The sequence below is a fragment of the Aquarana catesbeiana genome, linkage group LG01 (genome assembly GCF_042186555.1).
Source record: "Aquarana catesbeiana isolate 2022-GZ linkage group LG01, ASM4218655v1, whole genome shotgun sequence".
Taxonomy (NCBI): domain Eukaryota; kingdom Metazoa; phylum Chordata; class Amphibia; order Anura; family Ranidae; genus Aquarana; species Aquarana catesbeiana.
This window is the reverse complement of record NC_133324.1, coordinates 489,428,732-489,442,671: the sequence shown is the minus strand read 5'-3', so window position 1 is coordinate 489,442,671 and position 13,940 is coordinate 489,428,732.

The window sequence follows — 13,940 nt, the reverse complement described above, 5'->3', positions numbered from 1 at the left end:
AACGGGAACGCAAAAATCTAGCAAAAAAACTAGAACTCAATTTTAATGCAGCCTACAGATCATTTTAAGATAATCCATCTCAGAGTACAAAATCTCATCTGGAAAAATCTAGATTGGAATACAATCTATTTCTCACTGAGTCAGTTGATAAATCCCTCAAACGCTCCAAACACAATTTCTACTTGAATACAAACAAACCAGGTACATATTTGGCTCGGGCATTAAATTCAACTAACAAATCTTTCAAACCAATACGTTTGAAATTATCAAAAAATGTTTACACTTGTAATCCAGTTAAAATAGTCCATAAATTTCACTCACATCTCGCAACTTTATACAAGACAAACAATGAATTTAATCCTACAGAGGCTGAATCCTTCTTCTCAAAAATAACCTTACCTGAGTTATCTCAGAATCAAAAAAGCAGTTTGGATGAGCCTATAACTATAGATGAAGTTGCTAATGCCATAAAAGACCTAAAACTTAACAAAAGACCAGGCCCAGATGGCTACTCGGCTTTATACTATAAAACATTCTCAGAAATACTCTCTCCCATTCTCACTGAAACTTTTAACAAACTTCTAGATGGACATTCTTTTCGTCAAGAAAGACTAATGGCAATTGTTTGTATGATCCCAAAACCCCTTTCTGATGATACTTCCTGTGTGAATTATCGGCCTATCTCTCTGTTAAACCTCGATATTAAATTATTAGCAAAAATAATAGCAAAACGCCTCAATAGCATTATAGGAAAATTAATACATAGAGATCAAGTAGGCTTCATGCCAAATAGACAGGCAGGCGATAATATACGCAGGGCAGTGTTATTGGCACATATTGCTAAAAAACGGAAAATCCCTTTATGTTTTCTATCTCTCGATATTAAGAGGGCATTTGACACAGTATCCTGGCAATATATGCAATATTCATTACAAAAATGGGGTTTTGGACCCCACTTTTTAACATGGATCAAAGCATTATATAATAAACCCAAAGCCTATATAAAATATGCTGGATACAAATCTGAAGCCTTTAATATCGAAAGAGGTACCCGACAGGGTTGCCCATTATCTCCCTTATTATTTGCCCTTATACTTGAACCCATGGCCCAATACATCAGAATAAACCAAACTATAACTGGCATTGAAGTAGGAGGTATTACACACAAATTATGTATATTTGCAGACGATATATTACTTTTTCTATCATCACCACAGGTCTCTGGTCCTAACTTAATACCAGCTCTTGATGGATTTGCAGCCCTATCCGGCCTTATGATTAATCCTAAGAAATGCCTAGTGCTTAATATTTCACTCACAAACATGGAATTGATCCCGGCTAGGGCTGCACTCCCATTCACATGGGCAGAAAAATCAATCCCATATCTTGGAATTCATTTAACAGCATCTCATTCTGACTTATTCTCAACCAATTATCCTCCTGTATTAAGACAGATCACAAATCTAATAAAACAATGGTCGCAACTTCCTTTATCCTGGATAGGGAAGATTAATGCAATCAAAATGACTATTCTACCCAAATTGCTTTATCTATTCAGAGTCCTCCCTATTCCAATTCCTTCCTATTTTTTGAGAATAGTACAAAAAAGAGCAACTTCGTTTATATGGGGCTCTTCTAAACCACGTATACCTATACACACACTACATCTTCCCAAAAATAAAGGAGGCCTGGGATACCCTAATTTTACTAACTACTACAGAGCAGCACATTTGGCCAGTCTGTCCAAATACCACGCAAAACAGGAAATCCCATTATGGGTATTTATAGAGGCTTCAGAAAACGACCCTCTATTAATATCAAATTTATTATGGCTTGATCCTAAAGACCGCTTTAAAATTCATAATCCCATAACTAAACACTTCTTATCTCTCTGGGATAAACTAAAAACCAAATATCAGTTACAATCTCCACGCAATCCTCTCCTTTTTTTTATCAGAAATCCGGCCTTTTATCCGGCATGGATCTACCCAAATTCTTTTAAAGCTTGGACAACATCAGGCATTCAGACACTAAATGACTTCATAGCATCTAAATCATTCCTTTCATTCCCATCGTTTAGAGAAAAATATGATCTACCAAACTCTGAGATATTTAGATATCTCCAAATCAAAAATTTCTATACACCATTCCTAAAGGGGAATACACCATTATCCCAATTATCCATTTTTGAATCAATCTGTACAAAAGATCCATTTGCTAAAGGTACAATTTCATCACTTTATAATCAATTATATGGAGTAGCAAATCTTAATAGACCCTCTTACGTTCAGAGGTGGGAGGAGGACCTAGGACGAACTTTAGAAGACACGGACTGGTCTAACATATGGCTCACATCTAAGTCATCTTCACCCAACATCTTAGCACTGGAGACAAATTATAAAGTCCTAACTCGCTGGTACCTTGTACCCGCTAAAGTGGCAAAATATTCACCTAATATCTCAGCTCTTTGTTTTCGAGGATGCCCAGAAATAGGCACATATTTACACATATGGTGGACATGCCCAGTAATCCAAACCTTCTGGAAGGAAGTCTTCGTGATTGCATCTAAAATATTTAAAAAAATAATACAACCAGATCCATATTTAACTTTACTTAATCTAAAACCGGAATGGTTAACACTCTCTCAATTCAAACTTATGATCCAACTAATAACGGCTGCAAAACAAACAGTGGCCAAGGCATGGAAATCTCCTACATTGGTACTAGCAGAAACAATTCACAGAATGAATAATACAATGTCCCATGCTAAGATGGTAGCCATTGATCAAAATTAAATTCCAAAATTTGAAAAACTTTGGCATCCTTGGATAAAACAACAGTTCCTGTCAAACTTCAATGACTCTGTCCTGTTGCCATGGTAACAGATTAAATGACTTACAGAGACACCCATTCTAAGGCTTCAAAGAGAACTAAAAAGAATAAAAAAACTGACGAGCGGGACAACCTTGTGGACCATACCTCTACCTTTCAACCTTTTTTCTTCTTTCTCTTTCCTTTTCTCCACCTTACGATTAAAGCTCATTATCAGAATTTATTTGACCTATATACACTCTACTTGTAAACAATATGTATAGTAGGTATAAATCATTTAAATACCTACAAAAGTAACTAAGGAAATGATATATATCTTTAATTTAGGTTTACGTGAACCCAATGTTTAATATTTGAAATTTCATGATATTTACCTATATAAACCCTACTGTAAAACAAAGAGCTTACTTTATAGATCCTTGTAAACTTACTTTATGTATCTTTATAACATTGTATACTCAATAAACTTCTTTTGACAAGGAAAAAAAAGTCATTTAAAAAAATTACATTGAAAAAAATCTGCCTTTAAGACGTATGGGCGGAAGTGACGTTTTGACGTCGCTTCCGCCCAGCAGTGTCATGGAGACGAGTGGGCACCATCTTAGCCTCACTCATCTCCAGGCACAGTAGGGAGACAGACGTGATCGCCTCCGCCGCTACCGATGGCTCTGGAAAGCAGCGGAGGGCACCGGATGGCGGCGGGAGGGGGAGCCCTCTTCCACCACCGATAAAAGTGATCTCACGGCGAATCCGCTGCAGAGACCACTTTTATCTGAAAGCCGACCGCCGCATGAAAACGGGGATACCGGGGTTATGGCAGCTAGCTGCTGCCATAACAACGATATCCGCCGCCAAACTTTGGACGTACATCGGCGTGCAGCGGTCAGCAAGTGGTTAATGCATAGAATGCATTAAGATAAAAAAACCTTCTGCCTTTACAACCCCTTTAAGCTGTCCATAGATGGATTAAAATTCAGCCAGTTCAGCAGGGACTGGCCGAATTTTGATCCATGTATGGGTACTTTGATCTCTCCCGTTGTCAGAATACAATGACACATCAGGGAGAATTCCCCCCATCCACCTCAAATGTGTGGATGGGAAATTTGGATAATTTTTTTCATTAATCCCACTGATTGAACGAAAATAACTGACTCATCTATGTCCTGTTTTAGGGAGGGACAATTCATGAGTGATGCAGCTATTGCTAGAGTGGCTTATTAGTAAGCTCTTAAAGAACAAAGGGGGGGGGGTATGTATCAACCAAAACACCAACAACAATAGTCAAAGGTTTATATAAATAATGAATAAAATGACACACTAGATCAGTTAAAAAACATGTAAACATTAAAAAAAAAAAAAAAAAATTATTGTTTTATTAAAACTGACAAAAAACATTAAGTCATTAAGGTATCATTTCTGTTTCTATAACAGAAAAGGGAGCTAAAGTTGGTGCAAACTATACATACTCATACATGGAAATGAATTGTTGCACAACCCGAATGATTCCAACTCAGCCGTATGACAGTTTGTGTCTGTGTACAAAATGATAGCAACAGGCTAGCACCAACCATCAGACGGGTGATCTTCCATACTAGAAAATCATCTAGTGAATCCTGATGTTCTCTGCTACTCAGAGATAAGCCAGCATATCGAGTGTTTAAAATAGTTTGTTTGACATGAACTGCCCCGTGAACGTGCATGTTAAATGGTAAATGACTGAAGATCTGATCATTCCTGATAGAACAATCAGATGCTCTGGTGAATAGGTAACTTAGCCCCTTCAGCTCTAGTGACTTAATACCCACTGTAAAACAGAACAATTTTGATATTTCAGCTATAGACCTAATAATTCTTAATTAACGTGATAATAAAATGCATATAGCTTTGTAAAGGCTTGTTTTTTGTGTTATGGTCTTCTAAAAGAAAAAAAAAAAAGAAAAACCATAGCTAAGGACAGAAAAGAAGGGCAGAGCAAAGGCTAACTAGGGTTTACTAATGATAATAATGGTCTAAATAATAACAAGTTGTATTTGTTTTTTTACAAACGGGTTTACTGGAACTGAAATTGTGAGCCAATTAGAGGTACATTTAAAAACTATGCAGCAAACATTTAATTGTTTTTCATGCCCATTGTAAATTGATAAAGTAAGGTAAGTTAATATTAAGCTTTTGGAGTACCTTGCACTACCAAGATTTTAGAGCTATTAAAAGGTCACACAACACATTCTTGTGGATCTATGAATATATGTAAAAAGTAAGAATCAATGAGAATATGAAGATTTTGTGAAGAGCTGAACTTTGAATTTTTGTACACAAAGTTGTAAATTTAATAAGATATTTCTCACTTACAGCATGGGCATACTTATGCCCCGTACACACAATCTGACATTCCGACAACAAAATCCATGGATTTTTTCTGACGGATGTTGGCTCAAACTTGTCTTTCATACACACGGTCACACAAATCTTGTCGGAAATTCCGAATGTCAAGAACGCGGTGAAGTACAACATGTACGACGAGCCAAGGAAAATAAAGTTCAGTAGCCAGTGCAACTCTTCTGCTTGATTCTGAGCATGCGTGGAACTTTGTGCGTCAGAACTGTGTACACATGATCGGAATTTATTCCGACAACAGATTTTGTTGTCAGAAAATTTGAGATCCAAATCTCAAATTTTGTGTGACGAAAATTCCGATGGAAAATGTCCGATGGAGCCTACACACTGTCGGAATTTCCGACAACAAGCTCCCATCAAACATTTTCCGTAGGAAAATATGACCTTGCGTACGGGGCATTAGAATTACAACCCAAAACACATTCTGCTACTTCTTCTTAGTATGGCAATACCACATGTGTGAGACTTCTTCACTGTCTGGGCTGATTATGTACTGGACATCAAACAAATCCACCAATTGTATCAAAACCAATGTAATATAATGGTCGCCTGACTGGTCAGTGGAGTGGTCAGGGAATATAGCTTAGTGTGTCATGACCTACAGCAGTCCCAGTTCCTATAGGCCAAGAAAGCCTAGCTTACTGGTATGTGGCTGCCCCCCAGGAATAAAATATTTTACAGCGCACACATACAAGAATGACATTTCCTGCAGGGCTAGTTAAAAACACCTTAACACCTGAACATATTAAAAAAATACGGGGGTTTAGTCACACTATATGGTCATATAGTGCTAAGCCCACTTACTGCGACAAAGTACCCCGAATTAGTGGGTCCTACACTAGTAATAGAATGGAAGATCCTCTGTCTCAACCATGGGAGCTGAACTCCTCTATGTGGGAGAACTGAAAAGGATACATCCTAATCACTGGTGGCCACTAAATAGGAGGTAATGAGGAGGGGGAGGGGTGCTCCAGCCCAAAAACCTGGTCAGGGCCTATTACAACATACAAGAACATATTTGGGGGGCACACCATACAATGCATTTAAATTCAAGATGGTGCTGCTGTAAGACCTATAAACAGTACAAAATATTTTACAGCGCACACATACAAGAATGACATTTCCTGCAGGGCTAGTTAAAAACACCTGAACATATTCAAAAAATACGGGGGTTTGGTCACACTATATGGTCATATAGTGCTAAGCCCACTTACTGCGACAAAGTACCCCGAATTAGTGGGTCCTACACTAGTAATAGAATGGAAGATCATTGTATGGTGTGCCCCCCAAATATGTTCTTGTATGTTGTAATAGGCCCTGACCAGGTTTTTGGGCTGGAGCACCCCTCCCCCTCCTCATTACCTCCTATTTAGTGGCCACCAGTGATTAGGATGTATCCCTTTCAGTTCTCCCACATAGAGGAGTTCAGCTCCCATGGTTGAGACAGAGGATCTTCCATTCTATTACTAGTGTAGGACCCACTAATTCGGGGTACTTTGTCGCAGTAAGTGGGCTTAGCACTATATGACCATATAGTGTGACCAAACCCCCGTATTTTTTGAATATGTTCAGGTGTTTTTAACTAGCCCTGCAGGAAATGTCATTCTTGTATGTGTGCGCTGTAAAATATTTTGTACTGTTTATAGGTCTTACAGCAGCACCATCTTGAATTTAAATGCATTGTATGGTGTGCCCCCCAAATATGTTCTTGTATGCCCCCCAGGAATGTCATGTTCACTAGCCAGAAATAAAGGAGGCTAAAGAAATGAAGAAGAAAAGAGTTCCCTCAGTTCCAGGAGTGCAGTTGTCCACAGAGGATGGCTGAGATGGCTCTTGACGAAACATAGTCAGACAGGTCAGTCAAAGCACAGGCAGAGACATGGTCAGTGTACAGGCAAAGGATCAGCCCAGGCAACAGGCAGAAATGTGGTCAATAAACAAGTAAATCAGGAACATTGATTTTAGATACACTGGTCTGGTAACACTGTGGCTGATGTGGGTGGGATTAGAGAATTGTGACTGTCTGCACTATTAGGGCTTGTTCAAATGTGAGATTGGGGTACAGTAAAACCTTGCCGTTGGGCCATGGTTTTACCACCCCTCAATCGCTAGCCCCTTCTCAACTGTGGCAGGAATTGTACAATGTAAATAGGGTTGCTTGTGCTGGGTCCTAGGGGCTAAAACAGGTGGTGAGGAGGCAATACAATGCCTTCTCACTGCCTGTTAAATGCTCTCTAAAGAGCAATCCGAACATGGTTTTGATCGGGTGGCGGTGGTTAGGGACAATATGAATGGTGTGATGGTGATCAGGTACACTGTAACTGGTGCGACAGTGATTAGCTACAATCTAACTGGTGTAGTGGTGATCAGGGACACTGTAAGTGCTGTGGCAGGGTGATCAGGGATACTGTAACTGGTGTGGCTGTGGTCAGGGGCACTGTAACTGGTGTGGCGGTAATTAGGGGCAATATGACTGCTGTGGCAGGGACTCTGTAACTGGTGTTGCGGTGATCAGGGATACTGTAACTGGTGTGAAGTTGATTAGGGACAATATGACTGCGGTGGCTTTGATCAGGGACACTGTGACTGGTGTGGCAGTGATCAGGGACTCTCTAACTGGTGTGACACTGACCAGGATACTGCGACTGGTGTGGCGGTGATTAGGGACACGGACTGGTGTGTTTTTTGTTTGTTTTTTTGTTTTAAATACTGTCAGCAGAGTAGTGCAATGTCACCACAAGGTTACTAAGTAATTGTAAGCCCTTACATACACCCTGTGAAGTGATTGGCCTCAGGGGATACACAGAGATTAAACAAATCCTCCTACGTAAGTTGTAGAGTAGACTGCAGATAAACAAGTACATCTGTTCAAATTGAAGACTTTTTAAAGCTTGTCTGAGCTGTTAGAAAAAGGTAGGGGCAGAAAGCTGAAATTACACTCTGTGGAGCTCAGTGAGGAGAGCTCTGAGAGCTGATTGGAGAGAAAGGACACACCCCTCTTCACATAGCACAAAGGAATAGAGCTGAGGCTGTCAGTCCCTTTCCCTCTCACCTTTTTCTTGGTGTCAGGAAAAATTGCCATAATGCAGGTAGCAGAGGAACAAAGCAGCAAACATAAATGACTAAAACTAATGCACACAGAATCTGGTGCAACTGTGTATTGTAACCAATCAGCTTCTAACTTCAGCTTGTTTAATTAAAGTGATTGTAAACCCTCTTTTTTTATTTTTTTAAAATAACAAACATATCATACTTACCTCCACTGTGCAGCTTGTTTTGCACAGGCTGGCCCCGAACATTGTTTCCTGGGGTCCCCTGGTGGCGCTATCAGCTCCTCCCCGCATCGTATAACCCCCTAGGAGAAACACTCTCCCAGGGGTTACCTTACGGGCGCACTCCCAAGTCCAGCATTTGCATCCATAGACACGAAGGGAGGAAGGGGCTCAGGTAAGTAAAACGGGGGGCTGAGGGGCTGGTCACTAGGGACCGCAAACACGAGGGTTTGCAACCCCTTTAAGCTCTGACAATAAGACATGGAAGCTGATTGGTTGCTCTGCACAGCTGCGACCAGATTCTGTGTGCTCCAGTTTTAGTAAGTCTCCCTTTTAGTGTTCTAAACTGAGACAAGTGCACACTATAGAGGGATATGCTTTGTTCATACTGTGTGAAGTTTACAACCTTTTTTAAACCAAGAGGTCACCTGTAGAATAAACTTTAACATACTTACTCTTCTGTAAGCCAATGTACCTTTGCAGGTATGTAGAATACTCACTCCTGTGGTAATGTACAAGCCAGCTAGAGGAACCACGGGGGGGGGGGGGCATATCTCACTCAGCCAACTGTCAAATACTTGCACTGGCTGAGGAGAAGTGGTGACTTTCAATGAGTTTTAGTCAAGAAGTCATCTGTAAAATAAATGTTTATATAGAATCCTTTCCAGCAGTCTGTGTATTGAAAAGCCACACTAATCTCCACTCCCCAGCTGCTGCGAATATTCTACACTGCTGAGTTATCCAGTGGCAGGGTAGCAGAGATTCAAATAACTTTCAATACATGAGTCAGTGGAAAAATACATACAGGTATATAAAGATACTTTTTTTTACAGCTGATTTCTTGGCTGCGGAAACATGCTCATTTGTATCATTTTAAAAATGCAAAATATTTATTGTCACACAAAGGTAATTAAAGGAAAAAACAACATTGTTAGTTGTCTCTAGTCAGACAATATTTGGTAGAACCCCTTTGGCTTCAGCTAAGAAACTTTGGGTACATTTCTACTAGCTTTACCCATCTAAACAATGTATACATTACCAGAATGTTCTAACTCTCTCATAGTGGCCAGGGAGGATTGTTGAGTAGCAAATTTCAAGTCTTATCACCGATTCTCAGTTGTATTGAGAAAACTGGGTATTGACTGGGCTGTTCTAAAACATTTAGTTCCTGGTTTAACACTCCAATTTAGCAGTGGCTGTTTTTTTTAGGAATATGGTGACTCTCTGTCCCAATCTGACATCTCTTGTACACGCAAAGTGGTTTTTGTCTTGATTTACCCAGTATTTTATTCTTGCCCTCTAGTGATGGGCAAATCTGCCCAAGTTTAACTCACCAAGGGTTCAGTCAATCTTGACTGAAAAATTTTGTGAACGCCATTGATTTCTATAGGGGGCAAATATTGTTGTTATTTTCGCCTATTTTTAGGGCTAGTAGGCAAACTCTCATCAAAAAGGACATTGGAAAGTGGGCACTGTAATGGGGAACATATACAAAAAAAATTGAATAAAGTGCAGTGGGGTGATGGTGTTTTCATGCTTCTTCAAGGGTACTTTTGAAAATACACAAATAACTAACATGCTTACAGAAGTATTTAACACTGTATGTGGTGCTAAAGAACAGTATGATTTTCACAGAAAGTTTCTGCAATGGTATACACTGCCAAATGCATATTTGCCTTGGGAAATGTTTTTTACTTTTACAATAACTTGGCTTATATACAGCACCACCCCAATCTGAAGGTTTTCATTTCAGGTAGCCTTAGCAGTGTATCTGCCAGTAGTTTGCTATAGCTATCCCCGTACACACTGATGCAAAACTGTCCTGCTGCTGGCATATTTCTGTTGCGTTCTCATTAATTATTACAGCTGATGCTCAGGTTTACTTTCACTTTAAATAGTTCGTTTGGGCCAAGCTGGCCCAAACAAACTATTTCTTTTACTAACATGTGTGCTGGGTGCACTGTATAAAAAGTATGTAGCCCTCCCTCCCCTCTTTTATTGTTCTTTCCTTCTCTCTATTCTATTTTGGGGTTCACTTTATCCTCAATTCCCCATGTAGTTTTACATAATGCTTAAAATGAGATATGCTCCCCTTACATTAATGGGGGTGTATGTCTTGCGGTCGCGGTGAGCTTCGGCAACCCAGGTGGTCCTGGCCCTCCCTGGTCGCCGGTAAAGTTTATTCCATAGTTGGAGGAGTCCATGCCCATGAGGTACCACACACATCAATCCTGTATACTGGTCGATCGACTTCCAGGATGTCTTGGACCTATTAATGCTTGTTTTAAACCAGATTTCTGTATGTGTTTAGCACTGATTTCTTTTAATAAACTGTTAAGCAGTTTTATACTGTGGCTCTTTTTTTTCTTTCCTTCATGGGCCCTACTATGGAGTACACTTTACCATCAGTCATGACAGTACCAGCACCTGCAATATAATAGAAGAAGCTGATTGGATCTTCTATACCTGCATATCCCTCCTGTTTAGACTCTTATAATTTGGAGTCTAGACCTCTGGTAAGGAGGCATTTTATATTGTTTTTTATTGTCTCACGTTTATCACGATTGGTCCTGTTGTGTTGTTGCCAGCAGCTTGCACTTTTATACTTACCGCATATACTCGAATATAAGCCGACCAGAATATAAGCCGAAGCACCTAATTATACCACAAAAGACTGGGAAAAATTATTGACTCGAGTATAAGCATAGGGTGGGAAATGCAGCCGCTACTGTAAGTGGAAAAGAGGGTCAACAATGCCCATCTGAAGCCTCACTGTGCCCATTTGCAGCCTCACTGTGCCATCTTCATGCCCCACTGTGCCATCTGCATGCCTCACTGTGCCATCTGCATGCCCCACTGTGTCCCTCTGCATGCCTCACTGTGCCATCTGCAAGCCCCACTGTGTTCATCTGCATGCCCCACTGTGTTCATCTGCAGCCTCATGTACCTGATCTCTGATCTCCAGAACACCGGCGCTGTGACATGCAGTCTAGTCGGCGGCCGTGCAGTGTAACAAAGCCCCGCCTCCTCCTTGTCCTCGTCCGTGATGGAACACTGATTCAGTTTCCCAGCAGTGAGTCAGTGTTCCGCCTATCATGGACGAGGATGAGGATAAGGCGGGGCTTTGTTACACTGCACAGCCACCGACTAGACTGCATGTCACAGCATCGGGAGATCAGGCGCATGAGGCTGCAGATGGACACAGTGACTTGAGTATAAGCGGGGTTTATACAGCACAAAAAAAGTGCTGAAAAACTCGGCTTATACTCGAGTATATACGGTAGTCTGCATACCTGCACAATATTTACAATATTTTATATTTTTTTTGTTTGTGTTGTACATGTGGAATTTGACCATAAGGTTCCAAAAAGACAGCAGCCCAAATCCCAAGAGGCTTCATTACCATCACCTAAAACTGGGCATGAACTACTGGAGGAACTACCTCCTACTTTGCCCACACAACCACCCACTCAAGACTAGAGATGAGCCGAACACCTCCCAGTTCATTTCGCAGCAGAACATGCGAACAGGCAAAAAATTTGTTCGAACACAACACCTTTAACCACTTGAGCCCCGGACCATTATGCTGCCTAAGGACCAGAGGTCTTTTTCCAATTTGGCACTGTGTCACTTTAACTGCTAATTGCGCGGTCATGCAATGCTGTACCCAAACGAAATTTGCGTCCTTTTCTTCCCACAAATAGAGCTTTCTTTTGATGGTATTTGATCACCTCTGCAGTTTTTATTTTTTGCGCTATAAACGGAAAAAGACCGAAAATTTTGAAAAAAAATGATATTTTCTACTTTTTGTTATAAAAAAAATCCAATAAACTAAATTTTAGTCATACATTTAGGCCAAAATGTATTCAGCCACATGTCTTTGGTAAAAAAATTGTCAATAAGCGTATATTTATTGGTTTGCGCAAAGGTTATAGCGTCTACAAACTAGGGTACATTTTCTGTAATTTACACAGCTTTTAGTTTATGACTGCCTATGTCATTTCTTGAGGTGCTAAAATGGCAGGGCAGTACAAAACCCCCCCAAATGACCCCATTTTGGAAAGTAGACACCCCAAGGAAATTGCTGAGAGGCATGTTGAACCCATTGAATATTTATCACAGTTTCGGAGGCCATGGAATGCCCAGGTGGCACAAAACCCCCCCAAATGACCCCATTTTGGAAAGTAGACACCCCAAGCTATTTGCTGAGAGGCATGGTGAGTATTTTGCAGCTCTCATTTGTTTTTGAAAATGAAGAAAGACAAGAAAAAACATTTTTTTTTTCTTTTTTCAATTTTCAAAACTTTGTGACAAAAAGTGAGGTCTGCAAAATACTCACTATACCTCTCAGCAAATAGCTTTGGGTGTCTACTTTCCAAAATGGGGTCATTTGGGGGGGTTTTATGCCACCTGGGCTTTCCATGGCCTCCGAAACTGTGATAGGCAGTGAAGAGTGAAAAAATTCACTCCCTTAGAAAGCCTGAAGGCGGTGCTTGGTTTTCGGGGTCCTGTACGCGGCTAGGCTCCCAAAAAGTCTCACACATGTGGTATCCCCGTACTCAGGAGAAGCAGCAGAATGTATTTTGGGGTGTAATTCCACATATTCCCATGGCATGTTTGAGCAATATATCATTTAGTGACAACTTTGTGCAAAAAAAAAAAAAAATTTGTCTCTTTCCCGCAACTTGTGTCGCAATATAAAATATTCCATGGACTCGAAATGCCTCTCAGCAAATAGCTTGGGGTGTCTACTTTCCAAAATGGGGTCATTTGGGGGGGTTTTGAACTGTCCTGGCATTTTATGTACAACATTTAGAAGCTTATGTCACACATCACTCACTCTTCTAACCACTTGAAGACAAAGCCCTTTCTGACACTCATTGTTTACATGAAAAATTTCTTTTTTTTTTGCAAAAAAATTACTTTGAACTTTTTTAAAGCAAATGCCCTACAGATGGGTGGGTGTTTCATTTTTTTTTTTCACACAGTATTTGCGCAGCGATTTTTCAAACGCATTTTTTGGGGAAAAAACACACTTTTTTAAATTTTAATGCACTAAAACACACTATATTGCCCAAATGTTTGATGAAATAAAAAAGATGATCTTAGGCCGAGTACATGGATACCAAACATGACATGCTTTAAAATTGCGCACAAACGTGCAGTGGCAACAAAATAAATACATTTTTAAAAGCCTTTAAAAGCCTTTACAGGTTACCACTTTAGATTTACAGAGGAGGTCTACTGCAAAAATTACTGCCCTCGATCTGACCTTCGCGGTGATACCTCACATGCATGGTGCAATTGCTGTTTACGTTTGACGACAGACCGCCGCTTGCGTTCGCCTTAGCGCGAGAGCAGGGGGCGACAGGGGTGCTTTTTTTTTTTTTTTTTTTTTTTCTTTATTATTTTTTTGCTTTTTTATTTTATTTTCAAACTGCT